General features: G+C 38.0%; 1 protein-coding gene across 1 annotated transcript in view; it reads right to left on the reverse strand.

Annotated features, from left to right (window-relative positions):
• CALCRL (calcitonin receptor like receptor) overlaps positions 1–20,033 on the reverse strand; it is a 68,365-nt gene that overhangs the window by 33,636 nt on the left and 14,696 nt on the right. The gene's annotated exons all lie outside the window — the stretch shown is intronic.

Consider the following 20,033-nt stretch of genomic DNA (forward strand, 5'->3'; position numbering starts at 1 on the left):
TGCCTGGTAGCAAAAGACCTCTCCACATTTAGATTACGTTATTACAACTGAACCACCTTCCACAATATAAGTATCTCACTGCACTGGCACTAATGAAGCTGTTGTCAGCCAAAATAAACAGGACCACATCTGAGTTGGTTTAGCTCCCTTGTACAGATTAATTAACTACAAATAACACAGTGCTACTTCAGCCATAAAACTCACGTACCCCAAAGGTCTCTTATGTACCTAGCTGAAAGATCCCACCGCTACCGAGTCAAGAGGGCTGCTGGAGGCTGAGTACCTACACGCAAACCGGCCTCCCGACCCAAGCCCCGTTTTCCCTTGGGTCACGCTTGTTCTTGTCTTTGGAAGTTTTTCTTATCCAGCAGTCACATCCTGCAAGAGACTGCTGAATGACAAAGAATTGATAGTGCATTAGACAGCAGAAGTAATTTTACCAAAAAACAAACAAACAAAAAAACCACCAACAAAAAAAACACCACAAAAACTGCCGTAGTCACAAAAAGCAAGCCTTCTTTATCTACTTCTTTGCAGCTTTTTGTAAGGTCCTCTTAACACAACTATAATAAAGAGCATTTTGGAGGATATACTGACTACAAAATATGAGATCACTGCTGTTTACTGTACAGCTTTATACAAATAGAAGAAATGTATTTGAAAACCAGCTACTGCCATGCCTGTTTAACCCAGACTAAAGCCATCTCAGTAATCTTCCCTCTATTTTCACCACTGGCATGCAATCCTCTAACACTGATTGCTTGAAATTGCACAGGTAATTCACCAAGACACTGAAATTCAAACATGCAGTTCTGAAGGCTCTTAAAACACTAGCGTGAGGATCACTTGGCATACATGAAATATATTCTTGGTCTGAGTTAATACTTCTGTGGAGAATCCACAGGAGTGTGATGAGAACTACAGTGAGTAGCCAATTGTAAAAGCCACTATTGGTTAACTAAAGAAAAATCTAAACATCTGTGTGCAGAGACTAAAGACTGAAAACCAAATACAAAGAGAGATATCTAAATTAGCAAAAAGGCAATATGATTTCAATTCTGCATGATAACTGAGGGAAAGGGAGGCTAATTCAAACTTATCAAAAGTTTCATTCATTTATAGTTGTGTCTGTTTGCCTAGGAAGGAGAAAAAACCCACTGGCCTTCTGAGGAAACTGGAATTAACTACTTGGTTGTAAAGTAACTGAGTAATCTCCTCTCTCCAAAGTATGCCAAAGCACATCTGCACAGGGTTAAAGCCCATAAATGATGTGCACAGGACAAGCAAAGACACCAATCAAGTAGAGCATAGCAACCATAATTTAGTGTATGTTTTATATATATACACACACATGCGTAAGAGTTCAAAATAATTTTCTCTATAATAGTTCCAAAAATCCTTTTGCTGAAACAAATGTTGGATGGCAAATTTAAAATGCATATTCAAATATTGCCCTCACTTAGCCTTGCTTATTTTTATTTATCTAAAAGATACAATATCATATAAACAAAGGCAGAATCTATCTGCTTTGACTCACAGTCCATGATTATTTCTCTTTCATAATACCAAAAGTCACCCCTTAGATGGGTTCCTTTGACAGTCCAAATCTTTTCATATCTAGTGGTTTTGTAGACATTTCCTATCAACTATTCCAGTATCCACGGCTAAATTGTTAATTCTTCCCAAGATAGAAAAGATTGTCAAGTCTACAACTCACTCTATGCTTTCCACTCATTTCTCACAGTTGCTAACTTCAAAAAACTTATCGAGAAAAAAGTTCTTTTTCTAAACACCACTACTTTGGGCTTAATTACAAAATGCAATATGAAGGTCATTCAGATGCCTTCTTGGACTTCAGGAAAGCATGTCTAGCATCAGTACATGAATTCATTCACTCAACATTTATTCCAGTTATTTTGGACAAGAACTTTCACAGGAAGATTAAAAACTTTCTTAAGAATAGCCAGCAACGTAGTCCATTGATTTTGGTAGCAAGCCAGTACTCCTGAGAAAGTCAGGCTGCTCTTATTAATCAACTGTTTTGACGAGATGCAAACCAAAATATAATTCTCAGAAAGTTCTCTCTCTCTCAGAGCTGCAAAGAATTAGATGCACAAGGAAAAAAAATTAATAATAAAAGAGACCCATTCTTGGGTTTCTTTAATGAATAATATTTCCCAAGTTGTTTTTCTGCTATTAAACATCTTTGACAATTCTGCTGTGGAGAACAGAGGGCAACTGTGTTGGATTGAGATGAATTTGAGTGTTTTGAATGTTAGCTCAAGAGAAAAGATAGGGGAAGCTTAGACAGAATCCCCTGACTCCACTCCGTGGCAGTGGGGATCTGAACAACAGCCAGCAGGACTGTGATTTACATGGTAGGTACTGAATGAAACTGTAAGTCAGTGGACACAACGCTACAACTACTAGCAGCACTCCAGCCTAAGTATTTTCCCAGTTAAAGGGAACAAACATCAGTGGGAAGAGAGTGGGGAATTGCAGCAGCAAATCAGATCTTGAAATCTCCATTTTATTTTTAGTGCATGTTGTACTGAAGACTGGGATAACTTTATTTTGAAAAAAAAAAGGAACTGCCTGTTTTTCCTCTTTATTACATTCTAAATTAACGATACTCCAAAGGCCTATATCGTGTTTGTCACTGATAGGAGTGACATCTACTGAAGAAGGAATTCAAAAGGAACTGCAAGCCAAACTAAGCCAAAAGAGTCACTGGTATAGCTTTAACAGATGTTCACATTTCTCTTCCTCCTGCTTTCTCTACAGAGCCGTTCTGCCTCATCAGCTGTTTCTACTTTTAACCTTTTCCCATCCTCCCAAGAATAAATGGCATCCTTGCTGAGCTACAGACACTTCCCCTTTCAATGGCACAGCAAAAGGGTTAAAAAAAGTAGACAGCAAGAAAAGTCATTTTTTGAACTTCAATCACCTGACCATATTTAGTACAGAAGAAAAAACACAGGCAGCTTCTGCCTTAAGCAGTTGCCCTCCAGTCTGACTTTAAGCCAGAATGCAACTCTGTAGAAGTGGAATAGGAGGGAGAGTCTGCTTATGTCACTGCAGGTACATTCATACACACGCATAAATATTTTTCACTAATTGGTAATCTCTGATTTGCCCAGGAAAAGAAAAAAAAATTAAAACCCTGACCCCAAAACCCCACAACATTTGCAGTGTGCTATAATCGTGCAACACTGAAGTTGAACATGTGCGAATACAGATGTACAGCCTTCCTCTCCAACTGAAACTGGGGGTCAGAACAGGTGTTTTTGTAAAAAACACACGCAGACACACACACAGACACACACAAAAACACCCCCCGCCCCGTTGTTCTAGCATTCCCAGATTTTGGTTTATTGCAAAATCTCCATACTATTTTGTTATTCCTGGTTCTTTTTTGGAGGAAGGCATACAACTCAAAGTTTTCAAAAACCCAGGCAATATCTGGTTGGTTCAGCCCAAGGTACAGGCAAAACCAACAAGCTGGAAAATGCCCAACCTTTTTCAAACATCCCTAATTTGAATTGCTGTAGTACACTGTTAGAAAAAAACAGCAGTCTCAAATAGAATTACAGATAGAGCTCTCACCTACATCTCCACTCCCATAAACTTGCTGGTAAATACCCTGCCCGCAGAGGGGCAGATTCTAACTAAAAGGGCTTTGCAACGGGCAGTACCAGGCAAACGTTCATGCACACCAGATTAATTTAGTCCTGGAAGTGGACTACAAAATCTCCACACTTATCTTAGAGAGTCATGCAGGGCAATTTGGAAATCTTCCTAATCAGATAAAATGCCTTTATTTCTGAGGGAACCACTTCTGCCAGGGTTTGGGCCAAACTGCTCACAGCTGTTTGTGTCGGAATTACTCTATTCTCCTAATAATTATGGAGTTAACAAGGCTTAAAAATAATAGTTATAGAACCAATCTAATGCAGTCTGGTAGCACAGTTTCACAACACTAGAATTCCCTACTTGCTGCCACTCTGAATTAAGACTCAGGCACCAGCAGTTACAGACTCCTAAAACAGGTGAGATAGGAGATCAAAAGAGTTTGATCCTCCCTGAGATAATTTTTACAGTGCAGAAGCATAAACTTTTCACAGCTTCCAACAGATTTCACTGCACTATTCTCTTAATTCAGTTAGTGACAGGGCTTGTTTTTTTCAAATGCATTCCCCTTCACTTGAAGGAACTGGTATACTACCCAAATCTGTCAAATCTGTATGTTGCTGGATTTTACAAGCAACAAAATTTAACTTGCTACAGCAGTTTAAAACACTGGTTCAACTCAGTTGTGATGCTAATGGAACTGCTGTAAGAACGCATTCCTATCCTCACTGCAGTTACTCTTTCAAAGCCCCACTACGACCTCCTCTCTTCAGATCAGATGGGGCAGACGTCAGGACAAATGGAACAACAGAAATTAAAAAAATGCTCCGAGTACTACTTTGAACTCATTAGGAGTACTATGATAGATTGCTGTGTGTAGCACCAACGGGTAGCAAGCAGCGTTATAAAGACAGCACGCTGCAAAGCGCTCGTCTGAGAAACGCAGTGCTCACAGAGGGAGAAACGGAGATCCCTCCTCGCAGAGCAGAGAGACTCACAGAGCGCATGAAGACCTCCCCAAGTGAATCGGTAATTAAGACTTGCAATACTCATATAACCACGATGAAAAGTACTATGGGAAATAAACCCCAAGTTTATAAACAAGCTGAGTTTCTTTAGATGTCTCATTCTCTGAACCCACAGCATTGCTCACATGCATGGAGACATTACAAAAAAACGCCACTTTGGAACGTTCCTCCTTCTACCTTTCTTTCCAACAGAGCAGCTGCAGCACAATGGCTTTTACTCTCTTCTTGAGGATTAAAATAAATACAAAGAAACAGAGCAGCATGTCTCAGTTTTACTGTTCTATTATTTTCAAACAACATCACACATTAGATGGTAGGTCAGCTCAGTGTGAGAAAGTACTCACTGTTTATTTCTTGGGCCACATGCTACGTATGTCTCAAGGTCTCGGGTTTATTGCAAGAAGAAAATTAGGTCTAGTTCACAAAGATGTTTCACATCTTTTATTCTCTCTATTAGCATGCAGATTTCTTTGGGTTTGTTTTGCATCACTCTAGTTACTTGCCAGAGGCCTTGTGCAGAGATTGCAGAACCGTCTGTAGATAAGATTACACAGATTAAATTACTCCTATTTACTTTTTCCCATTAATAGCTTTTGGCTACCGTTCAGCTAAGTTTTGCCTCCTGCACTGAATAGAAATTCCTAGCAGTAACTGCTAACACTCTTGGCCAATTCTTACAATACCTGAAATCATAAGAACCAATCATAGTGATGGTGGTGCTAGTTTTTCCCCAGGGAGGAGGGAACCCTCACTATTTTGTAACATTTTTCTTCTTCTGTTCAGTTCACAGCTTCAAGTGACATTTTAAATTATCCTGAGAAGAAACATGGGCTATGGAGGTCCAGTTAAAAACCAAACCAACCAACCAACAACCAGAAAAAAACCACCACAACAAAACTGTCCGAATGAGGGTTTGGAGGAAGAAATGTCCACAATGTTCTTCCCCAGGAATATTCTGCAATTTCTACTCTTGGACAATATCACTCCACTGCACATAGCAGACTGCAGAGCTAAGATGGTTTTGTGTCTTTGTCCACCAATGTTGGCTTTTTAAAATAGGATTTCCACCAATAAAAAAAGGTAAGATTATTTCCTCCTTGCTTTTACACAGACAGGTCTTCTTTTGGCCTCGGTGTTTTCAGTGTTTTTCCTATAAATTATGAAGGCTCTACCCCTCCTTCTCAAATATGAGGAACTTTCTATTGACTTAAGAACGTATGAAGCCAGCAGTAGCAAATGATGCAATTGCATGTGGAAGATAGGCAAGGACTCAGGGTTATAGTTACACTTTGGCAGGATATCTAACTGTACCAAATAAAGCCATCATACGAATGTTAAAAATATCAAAGCAAAGTAAAATTATTTAGGATAAGTAAGAGACACAATACTCACGCTTCCAAAATAATTTCCTGGTTATAATATTTTCTGCCTAAAGGGCTGATTATTTTATCTTCTAAACAGAAACCTCCATCAGAGTCTGATAGCGCAATACAGCACAACTTTCTTATTTCTAACCTGAAATGACACAGCAGCTAGCACAAAACAACCTTTATGACAGAAAAGTTCCCCAGTAACACACTACTTCACATATTTTATCAAAATACAAAAAAAAGGCCAGATAATATTTCCCCCATTACGTACATTTTTAAAATGATAGTATTTTTTACAGTCTTCTACAGTGATACTAACATCTGAAATGCTTCCCTCTTGAGAAACTCATTGTTAAATGAAGACAACTGAGACCCTGACACAGCTTATTCTGAGATGCAACTGTGACTTCCAACAGTTCTTAATGCCTCCAGATTTTTCAGTGAGTGCTACTTGACTATCATTCTGTAAGCATTTGTTACGCTTACTTTACAAGCTTAACCTTTGTCATAGCCCTAACCCAAACTGTACCTTGATGTCTAAAATCTATCAACATTGCTACATATGTTATTAGGCATAACTCACCAAGTTGAGTTCAATGTTCTGTAAGCCATAGCATTTAAATTCTATAGCATTCATTCAAGCATAAAGAAACTTGGAAGGCTGGTCTGCTGAACAAAGTTATCTGTAAAAGCATGAGAGTGGCCACTATCAAACACCCTAGAAAAGATTACTAACAGAAAGGAAGATGACAGCAGAATAATGAATTATTAAATTCCAATAGCTGATTAAGATGATTTAGTGCTGGTACTTCTCTTTTTTCTACCACATTAATTTCCTGCTGTAGTAAGTTAAAAATATAGTTAAAAAACATATTCAGTAAACTTTCCTGAAATTTCTCTTCCTCTAAAGCAACTGCTATGCTGTGGCAAGGATGTTACAACTAACATGTTATTTTACATACAACGGGATTGCTCATGACATTCTCACTTTTCCATGGATTTCATGCTATGAAAAAGTTGGAGAGCTCCAACATTCTTATTATGTATATTTTAATGCCTCATTACCCTTTGCCAATCTGTATTCCTTACGTGTTGAACAAAAAAACCCCTGTAACTGAAACTGGAGCAAGATATTCAGAGACACATGCAGCAAAACTTCACAGGCCAAACCCCAAAATCCATAGGGATGTGTTACTGATGTGACCTCAAAGCCAATTACACAGCAAAGCATCGCAAGTATGCCACTGGAGCTACTGAATCTTCCTGTCTGAGCCTGAATTCTATTACTTCATTCCAGACGCTTATCAAGAATAGTCAATGTCTTAAAGATTTTAAGAGAGGCCTTCAGCAAACCCTGAAGGGTGTGGGGGCAGCCCTTAACTGAGAGCAGACATTGACTTCTTTGCTATGACTCTAAGCGAAAAAACGGAGAACCCTAACCACATGCCCTAATTTAGAGAACGCAAAAATGTTTTCTATCTTGCTTTCCTCAGCCTGCACCTGCTGATACTAATAACAAAAGTGTAACCTAAAAGAAAAAAAGAGTATAGTTACCTAGATACAATTATATATGGACAACACTTTTAGTCATATGATTTAGTTCTAGGTAGTCCTGCACGAAGTCCGGAGTTGGACACGACAATCCTTACGGGTCCCTTTCAACTTGAGATATTCTATGATATATGTTAAAAATATGCTATAATCCTCCAGAGGAGATTTCTCCACCCTCAAGCAAAATTATTACAGTTTTGAATTAAAACAACAGAAGCATGAATTTATGAATGCATCAAATAGAACCTTAAGACTTGTATAAAAACCATGCTCAGATGTCTGAAGTTCATTTTTTTCCCCAGACACTGCTGCTTAAAGGCCGCAGAGAGAGAACTGCTGCTCTGTGTATCCCTCTCAGTCAGTGTCCATATTTGAATGACTCTGATGCTGTTGACCAAGTAATAACCCAAAAGAGATGCAAAGGTTTCTTTGTGAAAACGTTTACAGCATGAAATCATTTTCTCAGCTGGCTCAGTTTATAAGAGCTTTTTTGTTATTTCTTCATTGACACATGCTAATTTTATGGGAACAGTATTTCCACAGTTCAAAGACTTTTCTCAAGGTCAGAAAAGGGCAATGGAAATGGGAGAATGGGTTAACCAAAATGCATCAGGACTCTTTTTTTTTTTGCAGAGCTTACTGCTCAAGCATTTTCTCACTTGCCCCAACCACGTTCAGTAGTGAAGTGTATTCTACGAAACTCACAGGTTTTACATCAGTTTCTTCTAGATTTGCATTTAGAAATGTGAATACTTACACACAAATATACATAAACATGTTCTCCTTCAGTTACAAATAAACATTTTAAAATATTATTTTTTATTAAATTATTAACTTTTAGGTTGCCCATGGCACACGACCAGCTGAGCAGGATGGGGAGGGAGCAGGTGGCAGGAAAGGGAACTGCTTATGCCAGCATAAACACAGTGCTGCTGCAGCCACTGCATCAGAACCGGTGTCCTAACTTTGGGTTCACCAGTGGTCAATGACTTGAACTGATGAACCAAATATAGATACACTCTCCATGGAAATGGTCTTCTGATTTTGTGTTGGGCTTCTTTTACTTTTTTTTTCAAACATAATATAAAGAACTAAAATATCCCCAGAGCAGTTTTCTGTTCACCAGCAATAATTTTGGTCTGGCTGAGAATGAAATTTCACATGAGAAGTTCAGGCAAAACATTAACATTTTCTCTCATGCGGTATTTCTGATATTTACTATTCCAAAAAAGATCAGCTAAACTTAAGGCACCTTTGGAAAAATTCAGCTTGGTGTACTTATTCAAAACATAATAAACCACCAGCTACTTCAAAGCCTTTACCAGGTCAACCTAAGTCACCACAGTTCAGAACATTTCCTCTTAAATTTAAAATTTCACATGCCAGAAGTCAAAAGTGCAAGATCTGGAACTTTTCACCCTTTGAATATTAGACAATACATGTTATACTGTGCAAAATTATCAAAACTACTAATCCGTCCTGTAGCAAAAGCCAGGAACAAGCAGCAGCCAAAACCAACCTTTTGAATTCTAGTCATCTGAAGCTTGTCTCGTTCGCTTTTAATTAGCTACAGATATTTCCCATCTTTCCTGTTTTTTCATCTGTTATGTTACTAAAATGGCATTTTAGCAGCATATTTTTTAAACTTGGCTTACACAGAGTATGCTAGCCATAAAGGAGTTTGTCAGACTCAAGAAAGTTAAAAACCAGTAGTAGTTAATCTCAACAGTATAGAAAGAAATTAACTTCTACATATTTTTTAAAGTCTACAGCTGCATACCGGAATATGCTCATCTTCTTGAGACCCACACAGACACGGGTCTTGACTTCCAAGGGCCTGTAATCAGTACATCACAGAAGGGCAAAGCCTTGAGAATGACTGCTAATGACAGAAAAGAATGGACGCACACACTCAAAGAACGTATTAAGAAAAGAGCAATGTCAAGGCATTTTTCCTTATATCTATAACCAGAGCTTTTCTTGTTATACGTAACTCTCCTTCTCCTCAGAGATTAGCTGCAGAAATCATCTTAAGGTAGCCATAAAGTAGGCAGAGTGATAACAGGTTTCTCTGTCCTCCACCTACATCTCTTTCAAGTGAAGACATGTGCCAAAATATTGCTACAGCAAATGATATTTTACATTAACATCATTTTCTATCAATCTAAGTTAACATTAGCATTGACAAATTGAGGAAAATATCATCCGTCGACGTTTCAAAGTCTTCTAAATGGGAATTGCCCTCAGCTTCATCCATACCCTACCACACCCACAGGAATACTGACGTAAGCACAACTCTGGCATAGTCAGACTGAAGCATCCAGGAGTGCAGAAACGCTTGTTTTGCTAGAGTTGCTGTCAGTGTAATAATTAACTACAGGATCATAGCAATCAACCAGCCATGAGAAGTGAAATCCTTTGAACAGGAAGCAAACTGCTACCAGAGAGGTCAGCGTAGTCACTTGATGGCATTTACCCTATGTATTTCTCATTCTGATTGGAAAGTGTACATGGAGAACACAAAACGGCTGGCACCAGCGTAAATGTGAGAGTCTCAAACTTTTCTTGTGTTACATACAATACCCCAAAAGGCACTGATGACTGTTTGGACAGCTAAAGCCATATTCAACAAACCAGAACAGATTTATGTGGCGAATTATCTTTGACAACGTGCACTTATTTTTGAAAGAAAAATTCCTTTTTTACATGAAGACAATCTTTTAGTGTGAATACGGAGAGTATTTAAGTAAAAATCTTTAGCACTAACTTAAATAACAGGCTTATGTATCTTTTCTGAAATACCACTTAGGTGAAATTCCTTCCACCTGAAATTGTATACATCAGTTCTTACCTGAAAGGAAGAAACTAACCCTTTGCTAATTTTCAAATTTGTCCATCAACTGTCTCTCACAAAGTCTTACTTCTTTTTTTTAAATACCAGAGACTAACAACTGCTGAAAACTGGATGGGCCCACCAGGTCTAACTGGCCTTATATTTCAATTGACGTCCTATTACATTTTCATACTGTTAATACAAACGTGATTCTGTGCCATAGAAAAATTCTACTTGCAGAGCTTATGCTGCTGGGAAAGATGTTAGAAGTTTGAAATAGCAAAAGCAGTTGGTGGGTCACCAACAATTTAGCTGGCATGCAATCCGTACACCACACACATACTTCATGGTCAAGGACTGCGCTGTTTCACATCCTCTGAACAAGAACCGCAAGGATGACCATTACTAGGATTACGACGTTATTGCATAATTGCATTGCATATTACAGTCTTTTTACAACGCATTCCATCTGTTTCACATAGCTGTATAGTAACACTGCAGCAGAATGCAATGTGTCATTGCGCATTATCACATAAAATTCTCTGCACTTTGTGAAGCAGAGATTTTACAGACAGTGCCAGCTGCAATCTGTAGGAAGCAGTGTGAATGTTTCCATGAATTCAGTTAAAGATCATATGCTCAGGGTGTGGCCGTGGGAAAGACTAGTGTATCTTACACACAGTCCCTAAAGTCCAATTAGTGTTCCTTTAATTACAAACAGACTTTTCCATATCCTTTTGCAGTATTCCACCCTGACTTACCTGAATGCAAACCAAAATAAAATATTAACTATGAACATTAAAAATATTACATAGATTGGACACAAAAATCACTGCCTTGATAAACTCGAATCTCACTGGGACAAGGTACTTCATGACAATGAAATATTAAATATAAAATGTAATAAAACATTACAAGCACTACAGTTGCAGCAGAGGAATGAGATTCAAGCACAGCTGTTCTAGTCATAAACTACATAATATATGTTACCTATATGTAATTTACATATTTAAGCACATTATCTCCCCTCCAAATATAAAAATCATAATAATATAAAGGCAGAAACATGTAATGGAAAATCTCAGTTAAAGCTTGTCAAAACTGCAAGCAACTGAAAATTTCCACTGCAAGCATGGAAAATATTACATGGCTTTAACATAGGTGTCCGTATTTTCTGCACACTCACATCCTGCATGTATTTTCCTGAAGAAGACAACCCCACCGAATTCTCATATTGATTTCACATTCCATTAAAAAATCCCTGGCAGAAACAAAATGCATGGAATTTAATGGGAAGCTTTGATAAGGATGAAGTCTACCAGAATTAAAGTTAAAACTTCTTCAGCTGAGTTTGTAATTCTACAGACCTGTTCCTGCCATCGGTCTGGTCTGCCAGTGTCTCAGACGCAGCTGCGGTACTCCTGTTCACTAGTTTTGCTAAGGGAGTTCAATAGCAAAGCTCAGACGTCAAACTTTCTGACGTCACTCACCTCAGACTGAAGTATCAAAAATCATTATGAAAAAACAACCTTTGCTTCCATTTTTTCATACTTTCCTGAGCATTTTAACTTAAGAAGACCTCTTAAAAGGCTCATCCATTTCACGCACGCACATTTTGTACCCCTCAACTGTTGCCCTCTCAAAGCTGTATCTGTGTACCCTGTTCCACAGAGCATGCAAAACTTCAAATTCAACTCGCTGAGAAATTTTGTTCACAGCTGCTTGCTTGGCAGGCATTTGGTTGGAGGGGGGGAGGGAGGAGGGGAGAGACAATTTTCCAAGCAATGGGGAAAAACAGTACAAAACTTGCATCATCAATGGCCTTGACATTGCTGGAGCCAACAGAAACAACATCACCCAACTGACTCCATGCGAGGGAATCATTCAGAAACAAAAGAACAAAAATTCTCCTGCATTTATTTCTATCAAGGTAGCTTATGCCAAGCTTCCTTTGGTGAAATCCAGGTATCTCCTGCATTGGCTTCCTCCTGCTGTTGACAGAGCAGGATATTTGCTGAAACACAGCAGGTAATGAATGTGATATTCTGAATTAATCAGCATATATGGTGGAGAGAGAACGCTGTTCTCTTCTGAAGCTGTAATAACAGCTACCTTTTTTTTTTTTGCCCTCAGGAACTATCAAGTGCTTTATTGGTGAGATACATAACTGGGCCAAGAGCAGACATAAAAATTCTGTACTAATTCCTAACTGGATGCAAGTCTTGCTGGCAAATGAATCCCGTAACAGGTATGTGTCCTACAGACCCTGTAAGTAATTTTATAGAAATAAAAATGCTTGGCTATTGCTACAGGTCTGCATCACATGGAGAACTGATGACATTTCATGAGCTAACTTCTCATTGCCCTAACATCTCCAGGTTTCTCAAAAGAAATAAAAATTTGCAGGAATAAAATCTAGTTGGTTTCCTCCCCACCCACTAAATCCATTTTCCTTTTCCAGGAGGGTATTGGAAAACAACTACTACACTAGCCTATTTTGTAACTGCTCAATGATGAGGACGGTGTACAAAAATCACACAACCATCTTTATTCTTCACTTTCTTTTGCAGCATCCCAAATCTTTACTGACTGTGCACTGCTAAACTGTTGTTGCACATCATTCCAGAACTAGTGGCATTTTAATGATGACATTAATTATTCTGGATATTGTATAAACATTTTACAGACCAAGAGGCAAAGTACTTTTTGCTTTGTCTAAGCAAAGCATAAAAAGGATTAGATACAGACCCTCGTCAAAAGGGACACTGACAAATTTAGCTATAATTGGTTTGTCCTATTCTAAAAGACTTCATCTCCCAGATAGCAATTCAGTAAGATTTTGAGATATCAATAAGCATCATTTGCAATCATCCAACTAAGTAAATTCATTCCCATGTTGTTGCTCTCAGACAACTTCTAACTTTGAAGTCATTATCAATCCTCAGGCGATCTCATTACACCACTTTACAAGGCTATGGAGAAGAGAAATAAACCTTTGATGAGTGTTTTTAAAGAACATAGAACTTTAAATCTGAAGTGGCCATCACCCAGAGCTCTGAACTCTGAACCTCACTTGGCTGGTCATCTGTGAGGGTCAGACATTACAGGGACGATGACCCTAAAACATCTGTTGAAAATTAGACTACCAAACTGATGGGAAATTCAGACTAATCCAAATGTGGGAGCCAAATCAGCTACTGCAAATATATAGCGTTACCAAATGCAGAATGATTACGCTATGAAGAAAATGGGCTCAATTCTACAATCAAGAGGCTAATTTAAAAAAACCCTGCAATGCAGTTTTTCCTTTAAGGTTACAGAGAAGCAACAAGAAAGAACATAAAGGAAGATGCGAGTAAGATAGTTTAAAATACTGATCCTAATTCAAATCACTGAGAGTGAGTTGCTATCTTCAGTAAGGGTTTTGTGAAAGAATTCTTAAGCAATGTCTTAAAGAAATGCCTATTGCAAGAGGTATTTTTACCAGCTTAATGTCTGACAGAGTCATGAGAAACTAAATCTTTTGATTGTTAATACAGATACAATTTTCATTCTCTGTAGGAGTGAATACCAGTGAGAAGTGTAGTGTTTAGTCTACTTTAATTTACAGTTTTTGAGAGGCCTACAAAAACCTGCAGGTAAATTTTGAAGGATATAAAGAAAAAAACCCCTGATGTGTCTGAGAAAAAAAAGAATTTAAATGATTTGCCCATCACCACATTGCATGTTGTGTCACACCTGAGGTTTAAATATCCACTCAGCAATTAGCAATAGATTTACCATCCATTTCTGTAGGGATTGTCATCAAAGGGACTGCAAAAAGAGAGTACAAGTCCTTGGGTTAAATATGAAAATCCAGACTAACGAAAAGTCAGAAAAATACAACCGAATATTTCTGCTAATAAACAATTAGTCAATTATTTCCTAGATGAGTCTTTGATCTGTAACTATACTTACCTGTCTGTAAGATGGTCTCAGATCCAAAATCTCTTCTCAGATTATGGTTTGGACATTAGCACCTGTGGTATCGCTAGGGTCACTTCAGGTACTGAGTTTAAAGGAACATCCCCCACAAGAAATTCCCAGTGTTGCCTTACTTGACTGAGACAATCTACCTTAATATTCTCTTTGCACCTAAGAAACACAAAGTAGGCTCTTCCTGTACAGTGAAGATGTAATCGCTACCTAAAGTGACCTTCTGCACCCAGGTCTGTCCCTTTCTAATCTCCTGCCACCCATTCCAAGCACTCACCCTACAGATTGAATTGCATATAGTAGCACCGTGGATGTCAGTTTTTTCAGCCATCTTAATAATGACTTACACAATGTCCCCCAATAACCAAACATACCTTCACATTCTGTACTACCTGCAATTTTCAACAGATAACTCAAGACTACCTACTTTTTAATAAAGGGTAATGCAACACTAGTGCTACGTTCTGCTAAATGAAAGTCATCTGCAATATACAGGCATTAATAAAAGTGACTTAAATACCCGGGTTTAACAATCTGGCAGTCACATTGATTTTCATGATTCCTTCATTTCTCCCATAAAGCCCTATGAGGAATCAGAAGTCTGTTCCTATGAACATAATCACAAAGGAATCACAGCAGTTAATCAAGCCATCATGACTGATGAGAATCCTGAAGGCACCTCTACAGCACCCCAGACAAAATAAAAGCACCTGAAATACATTAGGTTTTAAATACTCCTGGATTTTTAAAGTGATCACCTGGTGACAGCAGCCAAACTCATTGCCTCATTATTATTAATATAAATGATACAATTATAGTGCCAGAATGAGCTACAGTGAATACACAGTCTGACCTATTAAACATGCGCCAGAGTATAAGAACATTAAGAAAGCACAGGAGCCATAAGAAATTACTGTTACTTTAAAAAGAACATATTCCTAGATTAAAAATGTGAAAAATTTTACAATGTAAAATAGAATACAATAGAATACATAATACATGTAAGAGCTAGATATTCATGTTACAACACAGGAGATTCAAAAACTAGTATCTGATAATTATCATTACTGAATAGCAATTTTAAAAAGCTGCCGACCTAAGAAACAAGTCTTTATTTAGATTTTGAAGCTCGATCTCAGACTAACAGTGATTTTAAACAATTATACATTCCTTTTAGGCAGGGAAATTTGTTCATAGTGGTCACAATACACCAAGGATTTCTCAAATCTCTGCACTCAAAACAATAGAACTGAAAGGGTGTTAACTTCAGAGGCTAATTATAGCTTTTGAAGTACCAGCACCATTAACAATTTTACTGTCCAAAAAATACCCTGGGGACATTCACAACACGTGCTGGTGCAGTGGAAATGGACCTGCCTAGCTAATCATGATCACCCTTCCATTTTTAATTGATCTTTTACAGTAGCAGAAAGTGAACAACACAGCTGAATATCACAGAAAGTGTAAAAACATTGGAAATAAAACCACTGTCTCTCATTTTGATTTTTCTACAACAGCGTAATCAGTCCCTAGTATTAACTCCATTCATATCACAATTTCAGTCTGCAAACACGCAGCTGTAGCTACATACATCCCACACCTTACCAACGCTACTGCTCACATGTACAGGTAATGAGAGAGGTCAAGACCAAAGGCCAAGTTCACTTGCCCTCACACAGGCTCCCAGTGCCCTCTGAGATGCCCTGAGGGCATGAGACACATTTGCCAAACCTGGCCCCAATGTCACCACGGGGCAGCCAGGCCTGGGGGACTTCCCTGTGCACTGGGTAATTGCATCCCACCCCAACTACAAATCCTTCCACTACTAACAGCTTCCCTATAAACAGCTTAGTTGAAGAACAGAGACAGAAAAAAAAAAAAACCCACACCAAAAACCAAAAGCAAAATTTGATAAAGAATAAAAAACACCCATCACGTTTATGTTTTGGGTCTCCTAGCAGTTTCACTAAAGTCACTAACTCATGACATGCCCAGATCAGAATCAAACAACTCAAAAACAAAGGTCGTGTGAAAAGGGGGTCATACTTAAAGACTGGATCACCTCCAAAGACTGTCAAGAAAGGGCAAACTGGTAAGTAAAATTTTCAGACAAGCCCTAACAGCAGCCAGAAGAGCACTATGCAGATTTTGGGTGAGATCCCACAAAGAGCTGAAACATCGTCACGGCATGGTTGTCAGAATCCAGAAGACAGCTGGAGGGACGTTGCAAACGCAGCTTGTGTAGTTTTCCAGCAACTGTAATCTATTACAGTCACTAAGGCAGATGAGTACTGTAGGCTGTGTTTAATTTGTCCTGTTTACACAGGCTTTTTTTTTTAAACCCTGTATACCAGAAATGTGGGCAAATGCAGAAATATGGAGTCATTTTTGCAGGAAACAGCTCCTCCCAGAGTTTAAGTTACCAGAAGATTCAAATAATCTTTAAGTACAGACAGGAGGTGGAGGAAAGGGTGGTATCCTTTCACAACAAAGATTAATTTTACTTAAGTATCTTCATCTGTTGAGCTTAAACACTTGCTTCTGTGATTGGAATTGACACTGCTGGGCTTTGCCAAACAGTCCCAAAAATGGCAGCTCTGAAGGTATAATATTACAAAAGCAGACACCAGTGCCCTTCTCTGCTTCCCAAAAGACCTCAAAAGAAATGTATCTTTGTAGAGACAATATTTGATGAAGAAATATATATTCAAGGAGAGGTGCCATACTTTGCCGAAATACGAGCAAGCTATAAATCTAGATAGTTCTTTGAACAATTTGTAAGTTCTCTCAAATAAAGCATTTTAACCACATAAGTAAGAGCTGAAAGGACCAAACAGATCTAGCATTAAAAAACAAAAATATTAAAAGAACGCATCTGCATTGCTGTATTAGGTCTAAGTTTTGCTCAAGGTCTCCTCCATGGACCTTTGGTGACTGTCCAGCTGGAAATTAAGGGCCCAAGAGATTTTTTTGAAAACAGTAAGGGATATCCTGAATTCCAGCCAGCAGCCGAACAATACGGCTTCCAACAGCCAAAACTGTGTGAATTGTGTTACGATCATCATTCCTTACAGCACCGTGTGCTTATGGAGCCTTCATAAAATTGTATTTTAACTATCAGAAGTGTTTTATTTATGAAAGATGCTGCACTTCAAGTAATAGGTTCCTACTCTATAAAAATCAAACTATGATTTTGAATGACTTTTTATTTCTCTAATATATTCAGGTAGTCAGCTTTGAAAGCTACACTGTGTAATTCTAATGTATTTCTTGGGAACAAAAAATTAGGCTGTGAAAAATCTATTCCATACTTCACTTTTATATAGTTTGCATTTCACATCTGACCAGGATCATATGGAATTTTTTTTAATGATAACATATTCTAAGCTTCAAGGCAAAAAAAAAAAGACAAACCAAATTTAAAAAACCCACCTGGTTTATATTAAATTCTTATTGAAAACCTCTGTATCTCCACTCTTTTCTACCATAAAATAGCTCAAGTGCATTTCTCTCCTACAGGCCTGTGACATAGGTGGAGCTGATCACTGTAGGATTAGATTAGTTTCTTGGCAAAAGTTGTTATGATGTACTGGCTGCTACATCTTAAGGTTTGTTAGCGTTCCTCGTCCTAGCTGTATCTACCACATCCCATAGGGATAACTAGGGAAACTAAGGAATTATTGCAGAAAGCTGTTATCTGAGCTATGGATTTCAGGATTTTGTGCTTCAGAGCCATGCTTTTGCAGCATTAGCTGCATTTATGCCCAAGGGATGCAATGCTTCAGTAACTTTCAATAACTTCAGTGTTATTTGCACATTATTCCTTGTTTGTACTAAAAACCATGGAAGTAAGAAAGCAGCACTCCTTAACTTATAAAAATCTACGATTTCTAAAGGCAAGTCTTAACAGTCTTAGCACAATTTATCTCCCGTGCAACTGTTCCAGAGCTATGAGCTGTGAAAATCTGTATGTAAGCCCTGTCATTTTTTTGGTACATCTGACAGTTAATTTGGATTGGGGTCTTTTGATTTAATCACAGAGAAAGACTTGATGAGACAACTACAAATGCAAGTCTTCACACGTTTATCATTCTTCCTGTGCTGCTTCTCTGCTCGCAGCTTGATTAGACGTTGGGAATCAACTGCTCAATGTCATTTCTTCAGTGTTACTCAGGTCAAGCGCTTCTGTGGCTTATCAGCTCTCTCATCTCTGAAAAGCTTCTTCATTACAGGAACTGTGACTGTACTACCCCTTCTCTTCACCATGCTCCACTGGCCTTTATGCCACCATGGGAGAAAAGAGTCATTGAAATGTAACTACCATGTTTGAGTGCATCAGAAATTATTAAAATGCAGAATGCTTCATGCTCACGTTATTAATCCAATTCTCACCTCACATTCACGTAGGAAGGAGCAAGAAGAGAGTACCTGGTGAGAACTGGTCCTGTCCTCAATAATGCTAGATGCTCAAATGGTCTTTGTACACACGTTTCGTTACCTTTCTTGGAGAACTTAAGTTATAGTCTTAACAAGTATACTGCCTAGCTGGCAAACATGAATTTTGTCACCATGACAAATAGCATTTATGAGCAACTCAACTTTAGAAAATAAAAAAAGAAAGTTAGGGAGCTGTTGTTGATCAAGGCTTTAAACAAAACACAAGCATGTCTTCCTTTCTGTGCTAATTCTAGGAGGAGAAGGAAGTCAACACAATTAATGGCTGATAATTATAAAAAATACTGTGTTACTTTATATAGCCTAGCATATAGGTTGCATAAACACTAAAGATCTTTCCAATCAACTGCTTTCAGTCACTGGCTTTTTTAAAAGTCTGGATAATATTATACTACCTTTGTTAGCTAAATTTGTAGTTAGAAAAAGATACATGAGCTTCAGAGTAGTAAATAAGTTCCTGAGACTATCAAGCAGAAATTATTTTTTCATTGTGCAAAGCATTGCAAAAATAAATTCAGTTTCTTAAGATGACGCATACATTTTTGTCATTACAGGAAGCACCATGCACAGGGTACAGGCAGAAGTCCAAAAGCAGGGTACTCAAGCTCACTGGCCTAGACCTGATTCAAGATGGGAAATCCTCCATTTTGAGTGTAAAGGTTCCAGTTCAATTATACCTGTGAAACAGCATTAAGTATTCTAAAGTAAATGAAAAGCATGAGTTGTTACAAAAATATAATATATAATAAAATATTACAAAAATATAATATCCCTGTGACATTCTGATCCGCGAAAACAACACGTCACTGCTAACAAATCAAAAACATCTGTTTCTACAACATTAATTGGTCTTATGAGCAATTTGTTGTGGAGCCAAACTTCTAAAAACTGAAGAAAAGAAAAATCAGCAGGATTGGAGAGAAGGTGACGGTGGGAAAAAGAAAGTTCAGTCACAGCATGCGTAAACAAACTTGCGCATTTTCTTGCATTTATTGGAGACTTGGCACGTTTGTCAGTTTTACAACACTTCTCAAGCTACAGCTACAGTTACAAGGTACAAATCTGTACAGAATGTGGTATGAATATATGGTATGATTATATATAGACCATCAGCACCTTGAAACTGCTTAAGTCAGAAAATTTCTGGTCCTTGTATTATAAAAGTTATCCGATAGTCACTCAAAATTTGTA

This window comes from Opisthocomus hoazin, chromosome 9 (assembly GCF_030867145.1).
Source record: "Opisthocomus hoazin isolate bOpiHoa1 chromosome 9, bOpiHoa1.hap1, whole genome shotgun sequence".
NCBI lineage: Eukaryota > Metazoa > Chordata > Aves > Opisthocomiformes > Opisthocomidae > Opisthocomus > Opisthocomus hoazin.